Here is a 21,943-nt window from a genome sequence, read left to right on the forward strand (position 1 = left end):
GGGTGTTACTTGCAGCTTATTAAGAGTAAGTCATGTAAAGACAAAGTGGATTTCTTTATCTATACCACTTTTACATAACATGCAAATCCTTCCATATTTATCAATCCCTATTTCCCCACCTCCGTTGTACTGTACTGATACTCGTATTGTCACCTGTGTAAAACAGCAACAATTTCATGCCATAACTGTAAAGTGTCACTTTAATTCCTCGTTCTTTCCATAATCTGATAATTAAGAGATATCTGTATACATACCTATGATCCCCATTGACAAGCCCCCGAGCTGCTGAGGAAATATAAACAGAACAACACTAGACAGAGATCATCAGTACTGAATTACTATCTTTACAGGTTTCTCTTTTATAAGCTATTTATACACTGTTGAATAAATGGGGAAACGGATAGTGTTAGTAGCAGGGGAAGTGTATAGCGATGCTGAAATTTGAGAATAGGTTAATCAAAGTGAACGATGACATAAACTATATTTTGCATCCACCCTAACTCGCAGTACAGAATTACGGCCCCTTGGCATTCCAGGAGCCGGAGGAACTTCGAAGCCTCGGTTTCAACGTAGTGCAAAACGTCTAAGACATCCATAACTTGAGGCCTTAATCCACAATAATCTGATACACTGATAAAATTGAAATCCATTTTAAATTAGCATTAAACCAAACCAAATCAATCACTTTAGCCACAGCTCATTGACATTCCCTGATATAACAGATATTCAGTTTTATCATCATGAACCTAAACACACACACCTCCATCATTTACCTGCACGGCCTCTTACATAAAGGTGGCACTGGTGGCAGGGTTGTGTCACTAGATCTCGGGACCGTGAAACCTAGAAATTTGGGTTCGAATCCTAGTTGTTCACACTAAAATGTATAGGTGTGACAGTACCTGTACTCGTGAGTTTCACCAAAGTGATAAACGTTCATGACAGACATGACCTCGGCCTCTCACACACACACCCACACGAACACACACGCACATGCACGCACGCACGCACGCACGCACGCACACATGAAGCTGACACGACGTGAGACAACTTGAACACTGCTAAAAGTGGCGTTGGAGACAACCCGTGCACGTCATATGAACACCACGTAGCCTGTGAAATCCTATTGGAAGCGTCATTAAAGAAAACTCGCTCCATCACTCCCTGGTACACAATACAGTACTTACAGCCATTGTTTTGTTTTTCTTTCTTTGATCGAAGTAAACAGCAGACGGTGATGATAGCAGCCAGTAGGACCAGTGCGCCACCAACAGTTCCACCTAGGATGGTTATCATGGAAGTCACAGATGGTGTTTGGGGATTTACCGAGTCCTGGGTTCTGCTTTCAGTCGTATACCCAGCACTGCTTGTATCCGTGGCAGGGGCTGGCGACTAAGTAGTTGAATCAGGAGTAGAGCCAGGGACACCAGCCGTAGTAGTGACGTGGGATGTTGATTCTGATATTGGTGTTGTCAACGATGAGAGACTCGTTGTTTTTACAGTTGTTGTTTCTCAGACGTTAACAAAATACGAGCAGTGATTACAGATGGAGAAAATAATCAAATATATCAAATATAACAATTATGATATGTTTATGATATCCCAAGAAGACATCTTGTTGGTTATTTTGGCATAATGCTTAGATAAATGCAGTCCACCCACCTGTAAATGGGTACCTCATTAGGATGAGAAAGCCACAATAACTCGGTGCGCCTAGTGGCAGCAAGAGTTGTATATTCCCCAGGAAGCTGAGAGTGATAATACAATGTGCCGTTGAGATTGACATCCAATGATCGAGGGAAAAAATACCAGCTCCTTGAGCATGCACTAGTTGCGTGGATATGTGCGCTATATAAATATCGTATCCTATAAATAACAGGTTGGGGATGCAACTGAATGAAATGAAACCGTAACATTTTTACTCTACTCAATGTCGTCTAAAGTCGTGGATTTTGTCTTTTGTGTATACAAAGTCAACAACGTTCTCCATTCACTTTGCGATGGTGAGGATATCCTAAGTGCAACCTTAGGTGCTCCATTTGTACATCAAAGCTAGGACACTTATAATGTCAGACTGTCAGATAATACCTGCAGGCGATGCCATAACATGGAGATGGTGCGTCTTGGTGGAGTTACTGATATAACATTTCCATATTCCCTCGTGCTCCTTGCTGATGTTGGATATTTTCAGAGCATGTTTAGCGCAGTCTTCATTTCCCAATGATAGGCCAGGCAGCGATTTTGGTTCTTGGTGTATGTTGCATAACCCGTCGTTGAGCACCACATACGCAATATAGCCCCGCTGCTTGTCAGTTTTGTATCAGGTGCCTCTAGCTGAACCCGCACCTGTACACTCTAATACAACATCACTTCCCGCCTGGACTGTTGTATTCTGGTTGCCTTGTGATATCACTGAGAAAGAAATGCAAATCATATAATATCACATTCTGAATCATACCATCACATTATGAATATACGTAACGCCATTAAACCCTCCTGGGGAAAGACGTTCATACTATATAGTTGAGGATATATGTGTTTGTTGTTAACCATCGAACCAGACAATGAGTTTGTAACCTCCTGGGTGTATACAGTAGAAATCAACGTGTGGTCCGTCAGTATCAATTGCAGCTATTGCATACTAATTTGTATATGGTGCAAGCGGCACATTACTCCACTGAACCATTTTCCACTGGTGGCCGTGTGGTCTGAGGCGAAGCAATTCGTTGTGACGATGTTTCATCACTTGGTCACAACAGAATCCTATGACTGTGGGTTCGAACCAAAGTGGTAAGACGTGCATTACCTCGTTCTCTACTCTCAGAGCAAGCCAGAGTTGCATCCCTTGGTCACGACAGAAACCTATGACTGTGGGTTCGCACCAAAGTGGTAAGACTTGCATTACCTTGGCCTCTACTCCCAGAGCAAGCCAGAGTTGCGTCCCTTGGTCACGACAGAATCCTATGAATGTGGGTTCGCACCAAAGTGGTAAGACTTGCATTACCTCGGCCTCTACTCCCAGAGCAAGCCAGAGTTGCGTCCCTTGGTCACGACAGAATCCTATGACTGTGGGTTCGAACCGAAGTGGTAAGACGTGCATTACCTTGGCCTCTACTCCCAGAGCAAGCCAGAGTTGCGTCCCTTGGTCATGACAGAAATCTATGACTGTGTGTTCGAACCAAAGTGGTGTGACTTGCATGACCTCGGCCTCTACTCCCAGAGCAAGCCAGAGTTGCGTCCCTTGGAGGCGTTTACCGCTAAGTCTTTGACACGAGCCCTGGTATGGTATTGACAAACTTTGCAACACATCTGAACTCCAAATGCAAGCAACAATGAACGGTTTCTGTTGTGACCAAGGAACGCTAATTGCGGCGCTTTCAGCGACTGCGTCATCCGTGGCCTCTCGTTCCCAGAACCATCGTTATAGTCGAGCCTATCATTACTTAAATCCGAATAGTTGCCTCATTTATTTTGATTTCTGGGGAATAAACGGTTAGGCAATCAACTGCCATAGCATGGTAGAAACGTATGAGTATTATTATAGTATCAACTCAAAGAATGCGTATGCATATTTTTTTCAAAACTGGACACCACGATCATTTCACAGACATTTTGCTTTTAATAACACACACACGCACATACATACAGACAGACGCACACACACGCTAACACATGCGCTTGCAATCGCATATTGCTTTAAGAACACGTCGTTGCTGTGGTCTCACTATCGCTGCCATCAATGAATTATAACTGTTACTACTAAGACAGACGTCAATGGCCAGTCATGAAGCCAAGTAGCAATGCAACCATGCTGACATACGATCGGAATCCCTTGATCAAATTCAAATACAATTTACAGTCGAAACAAGTACATCACGTGACCTGCAATATCTACCTGTAATTACTGCAGGTGTACTGTCCACTCCATGTATCCAGACACACGACCAAAACAAGATTCCAGAATAGACAGGTACTTGTCGAGAACGCATGATGTTGGAATGACAATGCTAATCCTCATCCCACTAACTAGGGAGATGCTTTCAAAACATCCAGCTCTTTCCCAGTTACACATTTTTTTGTGAAATTCTAGGTATTCCTCGAACAACATCTCAGCTACCTGTACACTTTTTATTTTCATTTCAACAGCTATACAAAACAAGTTAATGAACACTGTTGGAAATGTCACCATTATCACTGAACATGGGCTTCAGAGGCCCAGTCACCCCTCTTTTTTCTAGGTTTTGCCATACATATTATTGATCTGGCCACTGAGTGGTAAGCAATCAGATATTAGCCATGAGTCGCCCGGGCATAAAGGACGTTGTATTTAGCCAGTTTTTGAAAAAAAATTAAAAGAAGATGATGATGGTGGATGTATGTCAGAGTGTTCTGACAGATTGTCGGACAGTGAATATGTTGCGGGCTCCAGATCTGAAACCAGTTCCTCAGATGAATTGGATGATGTTAGTGAGGAGAACAATGAAGTACTAGTACCTGTGCAACTGGACGAAAGGGCGCACTTCACTGGAAAAGATGGAAGCAAGTGGTTCAAAGAACCACAGTATAATGTGTCTGAGTGGGATATTCATGCTTCAGTGCTGCATGGTATCTCATTGGGCTAGCACTATAAAACCAACTTCAGTCTGGGCTAGAACAAGCAGCCGCGCATACACATACACACGCATGCCCGTCGACATATGAGCGAAATATTCTCCAGCACGACGTTAAACCCCATTTCACCTCACCTCACCTATGTATGATGGCCTCCAGCCTGCCACTAATCCCCTTACCCAAACATGTGCCGGAAGGGCAACTGCAACCACATCAAGGCTGATTCCAGTCCACACGTGTTCTGGGCAGAGAGCTGCAGTTCCCTTGTCGTATTGTCCAAGACTGTCCCACGTGTACATCAGCGGATTCAGGTATCCGAAACAGGGCCGAGGTAGAGTGTTATCTGAAAGTAGGCTGTCAATGCCCTGGATCCATTCATCATTATGAACTGAGTTCTCGTGGCAAAGAGGGAGAGTGTCTAAATGGGGTAACTTGGTCATCCCGGGTGTACCAGTTTTCAGTAAAGTTGCCTTGTTTGATGACAAATAATGGGTAGCCTAGTGGTTAAAAAGATCGCTCGTCACGACGAAGACCCGGGATCGATTCTCTTCATGGATGCAATGTGGGAAGCTCGTTTCTGCATCCATCATGATATCGCTGGAAGCGGCGTCAAACTATACTCACTCACTCATCATTACCGAACCTTCCCCATAAATGGCAGTGAGTATTGTGATCATCTGTGTGTAGGTCGTGTGTCTGTGCCACCGAACCCTCAATCCGCCGTTCACATGGAACAGGGGCAATGGGGTAGCCTAATGGTTAAAGCGTTGGCTCGTCACGCCGAAGACCCGAGTTCGAATCCCCACATGGGTACAATGTGTGAAGCCCATTTCTGGTGTCCCCGCCGTGATGTTGCTGGAATATTGCTAAAAGCGGCGTAAAACCAAACTCACTAAGTCAGTCAGTCAGTCAGTCACATGGAGCACGAACTAGATTTCGTCCGACCGATAGGTTCTCGGCTTGGTTCTCGGATTCCAAACCCGTTGTGTGATAACTAACCATGGCCTCTAATGATTAACTGAAGCCTGTAGTTCGATGGCTCTCAGGTACGTACATTATACCCATATATTCTCAGTGTAGTCAACAGGTATGAGATGCTGATGTAATTACCATGGCCAGATGCTGGAACGTAGACGGGTAGGCCAAAGATGGAGAATGTCGGCTGGTTGCTAAATCTCAACATTGTGGATGTCAATGTGGACACCACATGAACACCACATTGATAGTACATGGATCTACATGAACACTGCACGGACATTGGATGAACATTACATGAACACCACATTAATATTACATGGACTCTACATGAACACTGCACAGGCATTGGATGAACATTACATGAACACCACATTGACACTACATGAACACCACATTAATATTACATCGACTCTACATGAACACTGCACGGACATTGGATAAACATTACATGAACACCACATTGACATTGCATGGAAACCACGTGGACACTGAATGGACACTACATGGTCACCACATAAACATCATGGAAACCACATGAACAATACATGAACATTACATGGACACTACATGAACAGCTCATGGACACCACATGTACACAAAATGTACATGGACACCGCACGGACAGTATATGGACAATATATGGACACTATATGAACACCACATGAACACAACATGGTCACTGCATGGACACCAAATGAACACAAGATAGACAACACATGGACACCACATAAACATCACTTCGACATCACATAGACACCACAAGGACATACGTGAATACTTCAGGAACACCACATGGACATCACATGAACACTACATGAACACTATATGAACACTACATGAACACTGCAAGAACACTACATGAACACTACATGAACGCCACATGAACACTACATAAACACTCCATGAACACTACATGAACACTAAATGAACACTACATGCGCACTACATGAAAACTACATGAACACTGCAAGAACACTGCATGAACACTACATGAACACTGCATGAACACTACATGAACACTGCATGAACACTACATGAACACCACATGAACACTACGTGGACACTACATGGACACTACATGAACACTACATCAACAACACATCAACACTACATGAACACTGCAACAAAAGTGCATGAACACTACATGAACACTACATGGGCACTACATGAACACTGCATGAACACTACATGAACACTGCAAGAACACTGCATGAACACTACATGGACACTGCATGAACACTACATGAACACTGCATGAACACTACATGAACACCACATGAACACTACGTGGACACTCCATGGACACTACATGAACACTTCATCAACACCACATCAACACTACATCAACACTGCAACAACACTGCATGAACACTACATGAACACTACATGGGCACTACATGAACACTGCATGCACACTACATGAACACTACATGAACACTGCATGAACACTACATAAACGATACATGAACACTACATGAACACTGCACGAACACTGTATGAACACTCCATGAACACTGCAAGAACACTACATGAACACTGCGTGAACACTGCAAGAACACTGCATGAACACTACATGAACACTGCATGAACACTACATGAACACTGCAAGAACACTGCATGAACACTACATGAACACTACAAGAACACTGCATGAACACTACATGAACACTGCATGAACACTACATGAACACTACATGGACACTTCATGAACACTGCATGAACACTACATGAACACCACATGGACACTGCATGAACACTACATGAACACTGCATGAACACTACATGAACACTACATTCACACTACGTGAACATTACATGAAATCTTCATGGACACTACATGAACTCAGCTTAAACACCACATTAGCATTACATGGAAACCACGTGGACACTGAATTGACACTACATGGACACCATGGAAACCACATGGACACCTCATGGATACCACATGGACACCTCATGGATACCACATGGACATCAAATGTACATGGGCACCGTATGGACACCACATGAACACTGCATGAACGCCACATGAACACTACACGAACACTACATGAACACAACATGGACACTGCATTGACACTACATGAACATTACATTGACTATGCATCGACACCACATGAACACCACTTCGACACCACATGAACACCACGTGGACACTGCAAAAACTCCCCATGGACACCACATGGGCACAACATGAACACCACGTGAACACTACATGAACACTACATGGACACTATAAGAGCACTACGAGGATTAAATGCCACCGACCATACACCTATGTTGCTGGTCTATTTGTAATGCAATGTCACAAAACAAATATTGTTTGAGTTCCGTTCATTTGATTCTCACGTCTGTGTATTGATAACCACCTTTACGCAATGCCACAATACTTGTTAGACACGTCCGGTGGACGTGACGTAATAAGGACTCGTCGACCCGCAAGGCGCCATATGCTGTCTCGCTTGTACAGTAGGTCAGTCTTTGTTACATTTTACTGTTTATTTATCAAACCAATCGATTAATATAAGACAAATTGGGTATTATTATGAAGTATTTTAGTGACATGATATAAATTATGACGATATAGCTCAATTGCTGAAAGATAGAAAGGTACATGTCAGTTTTGAGACTACATTTAACCACAATGAATTTCACACGCGCTCAACAGACCGCCATGTAATTATAAACATCCGCGTAGTACCGAAGTGTAAAGGGTATTTTATCCATGGAATTCAAAGTGAAAGCAAAATGTATGTCTAAGTGAGATATTTGAGCGATAACGAAAGATGAATCAACAGAGCTTCTCGTCAAACAAAGATTTCGTAACGTTTTCTGGCACAGGGTGTTGATGTCAATAATTAAATCACGTCAATTGATATGTGGTCGCCACTAATCATGTCGAACTTTTTGTATTGAAAACCTAAAAGCTAGATATAACCATTACACAGGAGCACTGTTTACTGATGACGCTGCCATTACACACATTGAGAGATAACACAGATAACGGGTTTTAGCGGATCCTGGACACTGAGGATAACACAGACATTAGGGTGTAGCGGATCCTTGATACTGAAGATGAAACAACTCAGTGAGTGAAACGTTTAGGTGATTAAATGACTGATTGGGTCACTATGTCTCAGGTTGATAATGTGTGTGATTGGTGCATAATGTCAAGGGTGGATAATGTCACTGGTTGATAATATGTGTGATTGGTGCATAATGTCACTGATTGATAATGTGTGTGATTGGTGCATAATGTCAAGGATGGATAATGTCTCAGGTTGATAATATGTGTGATTAGTGCATAATGTCGAGGATGGATAATGTCACTGGTTGATAATATGTGTGATTGGTGCATAATGTCAAGGATGGATAATGTGTGTGATTGGTGCATAATGTCAAGGATGGATAATGTCACTGGTTGATAGTATGTGTGATTGGTGCATAATGTCACTGATTGATAATGTGTGTGATTGGTGCATAATGTCAATGATGGATAATGTCACTGGTTCATAATGTGTGTGATTAGTGCATTATGTCACTGATTGATAATGCGTGCGATTGGTGCATAATGTCACTGGTTGGAAGTGCGTGTGGAGGATAGATAATGGCAAAGAAGGATAATGAAAGTGGTTGATAATGTTAGTGATCTATGGATAATGTCACTGGTTGATAATGTGTGTGATTGGTGCATAATGTCAATGATGGATAATACCACTGGTTGATAATGTGTGTGATTGGTGCATAATGTCACTGATGGATAATGTCACTGGTTGATAGTATGTGTGATTGGTGCATAATGTCACTGATTGATAATGTGTGTGATTGGTGCATAATGTCAAGGATGGATAATGTGTGTGATTGGTGCATAATGTCAAGGGTGGATAATGTCACTGGTTGATAGTATGTGTGATTGGTGCATAATGTCACTGATTGATAATGTGTGTGATTAGTGCATAATGTCAAGGATGGATAATGTCACTGGTTGATAATGTGTGTGATTGGTGCATAATGTCAAGGATGGATAATGTGTGTGATTGGTGCATAATGTCAAGGATGGATAATGGCACTGGTTGATAGAATGTGTGATTCGTGCATAATGTCACTGATTGATAATGTGTGTGATTGGTGCATAATGTCAATGATGGATAATGTCACTGGTTGATAGTATGTGTGATTGGTGCATAATGTCACTGATTGATAATGTGTGTGATTGGTGCATAATGTCAAGGATGGATAATGTCAGTGGTTGATAATGTGTGTGATTGGTGCATAATGTCACTGGTTGGAAGTGCGTGTGGAGGATAGATAATGGCAAAGAAGGATAATGAAAGTGGTTGATAATGTTAGTGATCTATGGATAATGTCACTGGTTGATAATGTGTGTGATTGGTGCATAATGTCAATGATGGATAATGCCACTGGTTGATAATGTGTGTGATTGGTGCATAATGTCACTGATGGATAATGTCACTGGTTGATAGTATGTGTGATTGGTGCATAATGTCACTGATTGATAATGTGTGTGATTGGTGCATAATGTCAAGGATGGATAATGTCAGTGGTTGATAATGTGTGTGATTGGTGCATAATGTCACTGATTGATAATGTGTGTGATTGGTGCATAATGTCAAGGATGGATAATGGCAATGGTTGATATTATGTGTGATTGGTGCATAATGTCACTGATGGATAATGTCACTGGTTGATAATGTTTGTGATTGGTGCATAATGTCACTGATTGATAATGCGTGCGATTGGTGAATAATGTCACTGGTTGGAAGTTCGTGTGGAGGATAGATAATGGCAAAAAAGGATAATGAAAGTGGTTGATAATGTTAGTGATCTATGGATAATGTCACTGGTTGATAATGTGTGTGATTGGTGCATAATGTCAATGATGGATAATGCCACTGGTTGATAATGTGTGTGATTGGTGCATAATGTCACTGATGGATAATGTCACTGGTTGATAGTATGTGTGATTGGTGCATAATGTCACTGATTGATAATGTGTGATTGGTGCATAATGTCAAGGATGGATAATGTCAGTGGTTGATAATGTGTGATTGGTGCATAATGTCACTGATTGATAATGTGTGATTGGTGCATAATGTCAAGGATGGATAATGGCAATGGTTGATATTATGTGTGATTGGTGCATAATGTCACTGATGGATAATGTCACTGGTTGATAATGTTTGTGATTGGTGCATAATGTCACTGATTGATAATGCGTGCGATTGGTGAATAATGTCACTGGTTGGAAGTTCGTGTGGAGGATAGATAATGGCAAAGAAGGATAATGAAAGTGGTTGATAATGTTAGTGATCTATGGATAATGTCACTGGTTGATAATGTGTGTGATTGGTGCATAATGTCAATGATGGATAATGTCACTGGTTGATAATGTGTGTGATTAGTGCATAATGTCACTGGTTGATAATGTGTGTGATTGGTGCATAATGTCAATGATGGATAATGTCACTGATTGATAATGTGTGTGATTGGTGCATAATGTCACTGATTGATAATGCGTGCGATTGGTGCATAATGTCACTGGTTGGAAGTGCGTGTGGAGGATAGATAATGGCAAAGAAGGATAATGAAAGTGGTTGATAATGTTAGTGATCTATGGATAATGTCACTGGTTGATAATGTGTGTGATTGGTGCATAATGTCAATGATGGATAATACCACTGGTTGATAATGTGTGTGATTGGTGCATAATGTCACTGATGGATAATGTCACTGGTTGATAGTATGTGTGATCTATGGATAATGTCACTGGTTGATAATGTGTGTGATTGGTGCATAATGTCAAGGATGGATAATGTGTGTGATTGGTGCATAATGTCAAGGGTGGATAATGTCACTGGTTGATAGTATGTGTGATTGGTGCATAATGTCACTGATTGATAATGTGTGATTAGTGCATAATGTCAAGGATGGATAATGTCACTGGTTGATAATGTGTGTGATTGGTGCATAATGTCAAGGATGGATAATGTGTGTGATTGGTGCATAATGTCAAGGATGGATAATGGCACTGGTTGATAGAATGTGTGATTCGTGCATAATGTCACTGATTGATAATGTGTGTGATTGGTGCATAATGTCAATGATGGATAATGTCACTGGTTGATAGTATGTGTGATTGGTGCATAATGTCACTGATTGATAATGTGTGTGATTGGTGCATAATGTCAAGGATGGATAATGTCAGTGGTTGATAATGTGTGTGATTGGTGCATAATGTCACTGGTTGGAAGTGCGTGTGGAGGATAGATAATGGCAAAGAAGGATAATGAAAGTGGTTGATAATGTTAGTGATCTATGGATAATGTCACTGGTTGATAATGTGTGTGATTGGTGCATAATGTCAATGATGGATAATGCCACTGGTTGATAATGTGTGTGATTGGTGCATAATGTCACTGATGGATAATGTCACTGGTTGATAGTATGTGTGATTGGTGCATAATGTCACTGATTGATAATGTGTGTGATTGGTGCATAATGTCAAGGATGGATAATGTCAGTGGTTGATAATGTGTGTGATTGGTGCATAATGTCACTGATTGATAATGTGTGTGATTGGTGCATAATGTCAAGGATGGATAATGGCAATGGTTGATATTGTGTGTGATTGGTGCATAATGTCACTGATGGATAATGTCACTGGTTGATAATGTTTGTGATTGGTGCATAATGTCACTGATTGATAATGCGTGCGATTGGTGAATAATGTCACTGGTTGGAAGTTCGTGTGGAGGATAGATAATGGCAAAGAAGGATAATGAAAGTGGTTGATAATGTTAGTGATCTATGGATAATGTCACTGGTTGATAATGTGTGTGATTGGTGCATAATGTCACTGATGGATAATGTCACTGGTTGATAGTATGTGTGATTGGTGCATAATGTCACTGATTGATAATGTGTGTGATTGGTGCATAATGTCAAGGATGGATAATGTCAGTGGTTGATAATGTGTGTGATTGGTGCATAATGTCACTGATTGATAATGTGTGTGATTGGTGCATAATGTCAAGGATGGATAATGGCAATGGTTGATATTATGTGTGATTGGTGCATAATGTCACTGATGGATAATGTCACTGGTTGATAATGTGTGTGATTGGTGCATAATGTCAATGATGGATAATACCACTGGTTGATAATGTGTGTGATTGGTGCATAATGTCACTGATGGATAATGTCACTGATTGATAGTATGTGTGATTGGTGCATAACGTCACTGATTGATAATGCGTGATTGGTGCATAATGTCAAGGATGGATAATGTGCGTGATTGGTGCATAATGTCAAGGGTGGATAATGTCACTGGTTGATAGGATAGTGATTGGCATAATGTCACTGATTGATAATGTGATTAGTGCATCGTCAAGGATGGATAATGTCACTGGTTGATAATGTGTGTGATTGGTGCATAATGTCAAGGATGGATAATGTGTGATTGGTGCATAATGTCAAGGATGGATAATGGCACTGGTTGATAGAATGTGATTCGTGCATAATGTCACCGATTGATAATGTGCGGATTGGTGCATAATGTCAACGATGGATAATGTCACTGGTTGATGTATGTGTGATTGGTGCATAATGTCACTGATTGATAATGTGTGTGATTGGTGCATAATGTCAAGGATGGATAATGTCAGTGGTTGATAATGTGTGTGATTGGTGCATAATGTCACTGGTTGGAAGTGCGTGGAGGATAGATAATGGCAAAGAAGCCGATAATGAAAGTGGTTGATAATGTTAGTGATCCATGGATACGTCACTGGTTGATAATGTGTGATTGGTGCATAATGTCAATGATGGATAATGCCACTGGTTGATAATGTGTGTGATTGGTGCATAATGTCACCGATGGATAATGTCACTGGTTGATAGTATGTGTGATTGGTGCATAATGTCACCGATTGATAATGTGATTGGTGCATAATGTCAAGGATGGATAATGTCAGTGGTTGATAATGTGTGATTGGTGCATAATGTCACTGATTGATAATGTGCGTGATTGGGCATAATGTCAAGGATGGATAATGGCAATGGTTGATATTGTGTGTGATTGGTGCATAATGTCACTGATGGATAACGTCACTGGTTGATAATGTTTGTGATTGGTGCATAATGTCACTGATTGATAATGCGTGCGATTGGTGAATAATGTCACTGGTTGGAAGTTCGTGTGGAGGATAGATAATGGCAAAGAAGGATAATGAAAGTGGTTGATAATGTTAGTGATCTATGGATAATGTCACTGGTTGATAATGTGTGTGATTGGTGCATAATGTCACTGATGGATAATGTCACTGGTTGATAGTATGTGTGATTGGTGCATAATGTCACTGATTGATAATGTGTGTGATTGGTGCATAATGTCAAGGATTGATAATGTCAGTGGTTGATAATGTATTGTGATTGGTGCATAATGTCACTGATTGATAATGTGTGCGATTGGTGCATAATGTCAAGGATGGATACGGCAATGGTTGATATTATGTATGATTGGCATAATGTCACTGATGGATAATGTCACTGGTTGATAATGTGTGTGATTAGTGCATAATGTCACTGGTTGATAATGTGTGTGATTGGTGCATAATGTCAATGATGGATAACGTCACTGATTGATAATGTGTGATTGGTGCATAATGTCACTGATTGATAATGCGCGATTGGTGCATAATGTCACTGGTTGGAAGCGTGTGGAGGATAGATAATGGCAAAGAAGGTGGCTGGATAATGTTAGTGATCTGGCGGATAATGTCACTGGTTGATAATGTGTGGATTATACATAATGTCAATGATGGATAATACCACTGGTTGATAATGTGTGTGATTGGTGCATAACGTCACTGATGGATAATGTCACTGGTTGATAGTATACGTGATTGGTGCATAATGTCACCGATTGATAAATGCGTGATTGGTGCATAACGTCAAGGATGGATAATGTGTGTGATTGGTGCATAAACGTCAAGGGTGGATAATGTCACTGGCCGATAGTATGTGCGGATTGGTGCATAATGTCACTGATTGATAATGTGTGATTAGCACAACGCATCAGGATGGATAATGTCACTGGTTGATAGATGTGATTGGTGCATAATGCCAAGGATGGATAATGTGTGTGATTGGCATAATGTCAAGGATGGATAATGGCACTGGTTGATAGAATGTGTGATCTGCATAATGTCACTGATTGATAATGTGCTGGATTGGTGCATAATGTCAACGATGGATAATGTCACTGGTCATGATAGTATGCGTGATTGGTGCATAATGTCACTGATTGATAATGTGTGTGATTGGCGCATAATGTCAAGGATGGATAATGTCAGTGGTTGATAATGTGTGTGATTGGCATAATGTCACCGGTTGGAAGCGCGTGTGGAGGATAGATAATGGCAAAGAAGGATAATACCGAAGTGGTTGATAATGTTAGTGATCTATGGATAATGTCACTGGTTGATAATGTGTGTGATTGGTGCATAATGTCAATGATGGATAATGCCACTGGTTGATAATGTGTGTGATTGGTGCATAATGTCACTGATGGATAATGTCACTGGTTGATAGTATGTGTGATTGGTGCATAATGTCACTGATTGATAATGTGTGATTGGTGCATAATGTCAAGGATGGATAATGTCAGTGGTTGATAATGTGTGTGATTGGTGCATAATGTCACTGATTGATAATGTGTGTGATTGGTGCATAATGTCAAGGATGGATAATGGCAATGGTTGATATTGTGTGTGATTGGTGCATAATGTCACTGATGGATAATGTCACTGGTTGATAATGTTTGTGATTGGTGCATAATGTCACTGATTGATAATGCGTGCGATTGGTGAATAATGTCACTGGTTGGAAGTTCGTGTGGAGGATAGATAATGGCAAAGAAGGATAATGAAAGTGGTTGATAATGTTAGTGATCTATGGATAATGTCACTGGTTGATAATGTGTGTGATTGGTGCATAATGTCACTGATGGATAATGTCACTGGTTGATAGTATGTGTGATTGGTGCATAATGTCACTGATTGATAATGTGTGTGATTGGTGCATAATGTCAAGGATGGATAATGTCAGTGGTTGATAATGTGTGTGATTGGTGCATAATGTCACTGATTGATAATGTGTGTGATTGGTGCATAATGTCAAGGATGGATAATGGCAATGGTTGATATTATGTGTGATTGGTGCATAATGTCACTGATGGATAATGTCACTGGTTGATAATGTTTGTGATTGGTGCATAATGTCACTGATTGATAATGCGTGCGATTGGTGAATAATGTCACTGGTTGGAAGTTCGTGTGGAGGATAGATAATGGCAAAAAGGGATAATGAAAGTGGTTGATAATGTTAGTGATCTATGGATAATGTCACTGGTTGATAATGTGTGTGATTGGTGCATAATGTCAATGATGGATAATGTCACTGGTTGATAATGTGTGTGATTAGTGCATAATGTCACTGGTTGATAATGTGTGTGATTGGTGCATAATGTCAATGATGGATAATGTCACTGATTGATAATGTGTGTGATTGGTGCATAATGTCACTGATTGATAATGCGTGCGATTGGTGCATAATGTCACTGGTTGGAAGTGCGTGTGGAGGATAGATAATGGCAAAGAAGGATAATGAAAGTGGTTGATAATGTTAGTGATCTATGGATAATGTCACTGGTTGATAATGTGTGTGATTGGTGCATAATGTCAATGATGGATAATGTCACTGGTTGATAATATCTGTGATGAGTGCATAATGTCACTGGTTGATAATGTGTGTGATTGGTGCATAATGTCACTGGTTGATAATATGTGTAATTAGTGCATTAAGTCACTAGTTGATAATGTGTGTGATTGGAGGATAATGTCACTGGATTACAATGTGTTGGATTGGTGCATAATGTCACTGGATGGTAATGTGTGTGATTGGTGCATAATATCACTGGTTGATAATGTGTGTGATTGGTGCATAATATCATTAGTTGATAATGTGTGTGATTGGTGCATACTGTCACTGGATGATAAAATGTGTAATTGGTGCATAAAGTCACTATTTGATAATGTGCGTGATTGGTGTATAATGTCTCTGGTTGGTAATGTGTGTGATTGGTGCATAATGTCACTGGTTGGAAGTGTGTGTGGAGGATAGATAATATCAAAGAAGAATAATGGAAGTGGTTGATAATGTTAGTAATCTATGGATAATGGCACTTGTTGATAATGTGTGTCATTGGTGCATAACATCCCTGGTTGATAATGTGTGAGATTGGTGCATTAAGTCACTGGTTGATAATGTGTGTGATTGGTGTTTAGTATGACTGGTTTATAATGTGTGTGATTGGTGAATAATGTCAATGGTTTATATTGTGTGTGATTGGAGGATAATGTCACTGGTTGATAATGTGTGCAGAGGATGCATAATATCACTGGTTGATAATGTGTGATTGGTGCATAATGTCACTGGTTGGTAATGTGTGTGATTTTGCATAATGTCACTGGTTGATAATGTGTGTGATTGGTGGCTAGTATGACTGGTTTATAATGTGTGTGATTGGTGCATAATATTACTGGTTTAGAAAGTGGGTTTTTTGGCATAAAGTCACTGGTTGATAATGTGTGTGATTAGTGCATAATGTCAAGGATGGATAATGGCACTGGTTGATAGTATGTGTGACTGGTGCATAATGTCACTGATTGATAATGTGTTTGATTGGTGCATAATGTCAAGGATGGATAATGTCACTGGTTGATATTATGTGTGATTAGTGCATAATGTCACTGATTGATAATGTGTGTGACTGGTGCTAAATGTCAATGATGGGTAATGTCACTGGTTGATAATATGTGTGATGAGTGCATAATGTCACTGATTGGTAATGTTAGTGATTGGTGGATAATGTCACTGGTTGATAATGTGTGTGATTGGTGCATAATGTCACTGGTTGATAATATGTGTAATTAGTGCATTAAGTCACTAGTTGATAGCGTGTGATTGGAGGATAATGTCACTGGATTATGATGTGTTGGATTTTTGCATAATGTCACTGGTTGGTAATGTGTGTGATTGATGCATAATATCACTGGTTGATAATGTTTGTGATTGGTGCATAATATCATTGGTTGGTAATGTGTGTGATTGATGCATAATATCACTGGTTGATAATGTTTGTGATTGGTGCATAATATCATTGGTTGATAATGTGTGGTATTGGTGCATAATGTCACTGGTTGATAATGTTTGTGATTGGTGCATAATATCTTTGGTTGGTAATGTGTGTGATTGATGCATAATATCACTGGTTGATAATGTTTGTGATTGGTGCATAATATCATTGGTTGATAATGTGTGGTATTGGTGCATTATGTCACTGATTGATAATGTTTGTGATTGGTGCATAATATCTTTGGTTGGTAATGTGTGTGATTGATGCATAATATCACTGGTTGATAATGTTTGTGATTGGTGCATAATATCATCGGTTGATAATGTGTGGTATTGGTGCATAATGTCACTGGTTGATAATATGTGTAATTGGTGCATAAAGTCACTATTTGATAATGTGTGTGATTGGTGCATAATGTCACTTGTTGGAAGTGTGTGTGGAGGATAGATAATAGCAAAGAAGCATAATGGAAGTGGTTAATAATGTTAGTAATCTATGGGTAATTGCACTGGCTGATAATGTGTGTGATTGGTGCATAACATCCCTGGTTGATAATGTGTGTGATTGGTGTATAATGTCACTGGTTGTTAATGTGTGTGATTGTTGCATAATGTCACTGGTTTATAATGAGTGTGATTTGGGCATAATGTCTCTGGTTGATACTGTGTGTGATTGGTGAATAATGTCAGTGGTTTATATTGTGTGTGATTGGAGGATAATGTCACTGGTTGATAATGTGTGTGGAGGATGCATAATATCACTGGTTGATAATGTGTGAGATTTGTGCATAATGTCACTGGTTGGTAATGTGTGTGATTTTGCATAATGTCACTGGTTGATAATGTGTGTGATTGGTGTCTAGTATGACTGGTTTATAATGTGTGTGATTGGTGAATAATGTCAATGGTTTATATTGTGTGTGATTGGAGGATAATGTCACTGGTTGATAATATGTGTGTAGGATGCATAATACCATTGGTTGATAATGTGTGATTTGTGCATAATGTCACTGGTTGGTAATGTGTGTGATTGGTGGCTAGTATGAATGGTTTATAATGTGTGTGATTGGTTCATAATATGACTGGTTTATAATGTGTGTTATTTGTGCATAAAGTCACTATTTGATAATGTGTGTGATTGGTGCATAATGTGAAGGATGGATAATGTCACTGGTTGATAATATGTGTGATTAGTGCATAATGTCAAAGATGAATAATGTCACTGGTTGCATGTGAAAGTGAGAAATTGAGTTAGATATTTTGTCTGTAGCCTGTAAACTGACAAGATCTGTTTTCTTCATTTAAAGAGTCCCTAAGTATCAACCAGAACTACATTGGCCGTTTTACCCTCCTAACTCCAGGTGATGTTGGTTTTAGTCTCACCAACTTGAAGAGGGCTGACCTAGGAATCTACAGATGTATCATCACAGTGGACAGCGGAACAGGAATAACACTGCAAGGAGGTTTAGAAGAGAGACGTACTGGTAATGGTTGATGTCGTAGTGAGAGCAGTTGACATTCATGTAAATATAAACATACTTTATGCCTGGATATTTCATCATGCAGATTGAACTATGAAGTACTATGAAGAAATAGTAGTTAATGAATTTCCAGCACAATAAGTAATATAATATATATAATAATAAGTAATATAACTATATATATATCAAGACATGCAGTTATGCAGCTATGATTATGATGGAATTGGCATTACTTTATCCTTTTCGAGTGCAAAGGGACATATGTATGTTTACAGACTATTTGACTATTTGCAGATATACAAAAAAGATGGAGGTAAGGTTCTGAGTGAGTTAGTGACTGAGTGAGTGAGTGAGTGAGTGAGTGATTAACCACTAGGTTATAACGCTTTAACCACTATGCTACCCCAGCGCCCCGAGTGAGACTGAAGCTCGGACGGAGGAACATACACGAGGAGCTAGATGAGTGACGGGCAGTTCCTACAGTGAGGATAACCGTAATAGATATGAACGTTTGGTTATAATGAACAGGATTCATTTGCAGATAGATGGGAAAAAGAGGAGGCGTGCAGTGATGGAGCTGCCGTCTTTAAGTGGACTCGGACTTAGGAGGAGAACACGTACAGTGGCAGTTCAATGAAACAACGATTGCCAATACAACCAGAGAAGGAATCAGTAGGGTCGGTGTCATGGCAGCAATCCTTCTGACTGACCTACTTGTCACATGGAATCGGCAAGTGTTTGTGTAAATGCAAGAGTTCTTTACATACATTTCAATGTATGAACTGTTTAAAATGAAATTGTTAGCTATGTTGCCACAATTGGGTTTAATTACTTTATCCATGGCGGTTCAATAATTAAAACACTTTGTTATTAATCTGAGGTTTAATTCCATCACCTCAACTCCTCAACGCAACTACATGTCCAGTCCTCAGTAAAAGTCAACGTATCATTAACTGCAGTTCCAAAAGTCTCCGTACAATAAGCCCTGTTGGTGCGAGTATCAGTTTTGCGTTCTTGCATCCACAGTTTGCGTTGGTCATTGTCTTCATGTAATATCCCCTCTGTTGTTTCTACAGGATTCACTGCGTATCACAGCCGAGTACGAGCCTCGCTTTCATCTGGTACAGGCAGGTGATGTTGGGTTCCGGCTGGAGAAGGTCAGCGCCGCGGACGCCGGAACATACGCTTGTGTCATCACATTTCCAAGCGGAAAATGTAACATTATATGGAATTTGGAAGTGGAAGGTAACTCTTGCATGACGAATGTTGTGTTTCTTATTGTCTGAGGCCTTTAATGACTGACTGACTGAGTATGATTTTACTCCGCTTTTAGCAATATATTTTAGCAATATCATGGCGGGGGACACAAAAAATGGGCTTCACATATTGTGCCCATGTGGGGAATCGAACCCGGGCCTTAAGCACGACGAGCGAACGTTTGTAACTATCAGGCTACTCCACCGCCCCTCTAAGGGCCTTAAGTCGACAGGCACCCAACACATAAACGATGTATTATATAGTTTTGGTAAACATTGGACACTTGAACAATGATCAGAAATCGCTGAGATTATGCTGCTACATTATGATATCAAACCATTTTACAGAGATACAAAGTGGCAACATGGACATTGTTGTCATCAACTAGGAGATGCTATGCTGTGGGGAGGAGTGGAAGTCGGACTTCAGTTGGGTAATATAGACGAAGAAGAACATTATTTAAGTGTCACCTTTTTGCAATTAAAGAGCATTTTATACTATACGATATATAACATAATTATGGAAAGTAAAGTCCAGCCTTACGAGACACAAATCTATAACAAATAACAAATAGTGTATTATGAACACTGTCGGGGTAACAAAACATACCAGTATGCGAAATACACGTGGTATTTTCGGCCTAAATCAAATTACATGTTTTTACGTATCCTTGCCACCCAATGCGTTTTGCTGGTACCTGCAAACTGACAAGAAAATAGAGATAATACAATTAGAGGAAATAATCTAATAATCTAATGGCTGTATTTCATGTGAATGTTACTAAACATTGAGAGACGTTTATTATCATCTGGTGCAACTGTGACACTGTATTATTATATACCCACTATTTCACCTTTCACTTATGTTTCTACCATGCAATAACCGTGCCATGTATACTGGAAACGGCCATGCATGTTTCACGACGTGTGTCAGTTGTCATCTATATATAGTAAAACTAGTTTAACTCCAGCAACATCGACTGCACCTCTTGTACATGTAGCTTCTCTGCTCGTCCACTGTATTGGGATTACAACTAAAGGGAGGTAACCCTCTTTCTCTCGTGCGATACAGTTAAGTCACATACTGTCAATTAAAATGCATTTGGATTTTACAAGGAAAGAAAACAGGTAGATTTGTGACGTTTACCAAACTCTCATAGCAGATGGCGTCTGTTTCATGCCAGATATACCTCAGGTGGACTTTGCAGTACGTATTTCTATGATTGTGGAGGTCACTCAGTATGAACGTCAACCAATTGTATACAGACACTGAGGTGTGATTCACATTGTTTCCCATCTTGGAGTCTTTCATGGACATATTTCATTCAATATGAAGCCTTCAGCAAAAAGTTAACTCAAAGTATGCACAGGGCACAGTTTACATAATTAACTGTTTCTTAT

At 40.1% G+C, this 21,943-nt stretch overlaps 2 long non-coding RNA genes across 2 annotated transcripts; one reads left to right on the forward strand and one right to left on the reverse strand.

Annotated features, from left to right (window-relative positions):
- Nucleotides 1-212: 212 nt before the first annotated feature.
- LOC124260030 lies at nt 213-21,601 on the reverse strand. The gene is made up of 3 exons (XR_006893985.1): nt 21,529-21,601; nt 2,089-2,412; nt 213-1,511 (listed from the first exon to the last, which is right to left on the reverse strand). It is a non-coding gene; the product is annotated as an uncharacterized LOC124260030 (long non-coding RNA).
- On the forward strand, nt 19,136-20,527 carry LOC124260027. The gene is made up of 3 exons (XR_006893982.1): nt 19,136-19,289; nt 19,828-19,963; nt 20,363-20,527. It is a non-coding gene; the product is annotated as an uncharacterized LOC124260027 (long non-coding RNA).
- Nucleotides 21,602-21,943: the final 342 nt, after the last annotated feature.

This window comes from Haliotis rubra, unplaced genomic scaffold (genome assembly GCF_003918875.1).
Source record: "Haliotis rubra isolate DU_JTF1 unplaced genomic scaffold, ASM391887v1 Scf748, whole genome shotgun sequence".
In the NCBI taxonomy this organism is placed as follows: Eukaryota; Metazoa; Mollusca; class Gastropoda; order Lepetellida; family Haliotidae; genus Haliotis; species Haliotis rubra.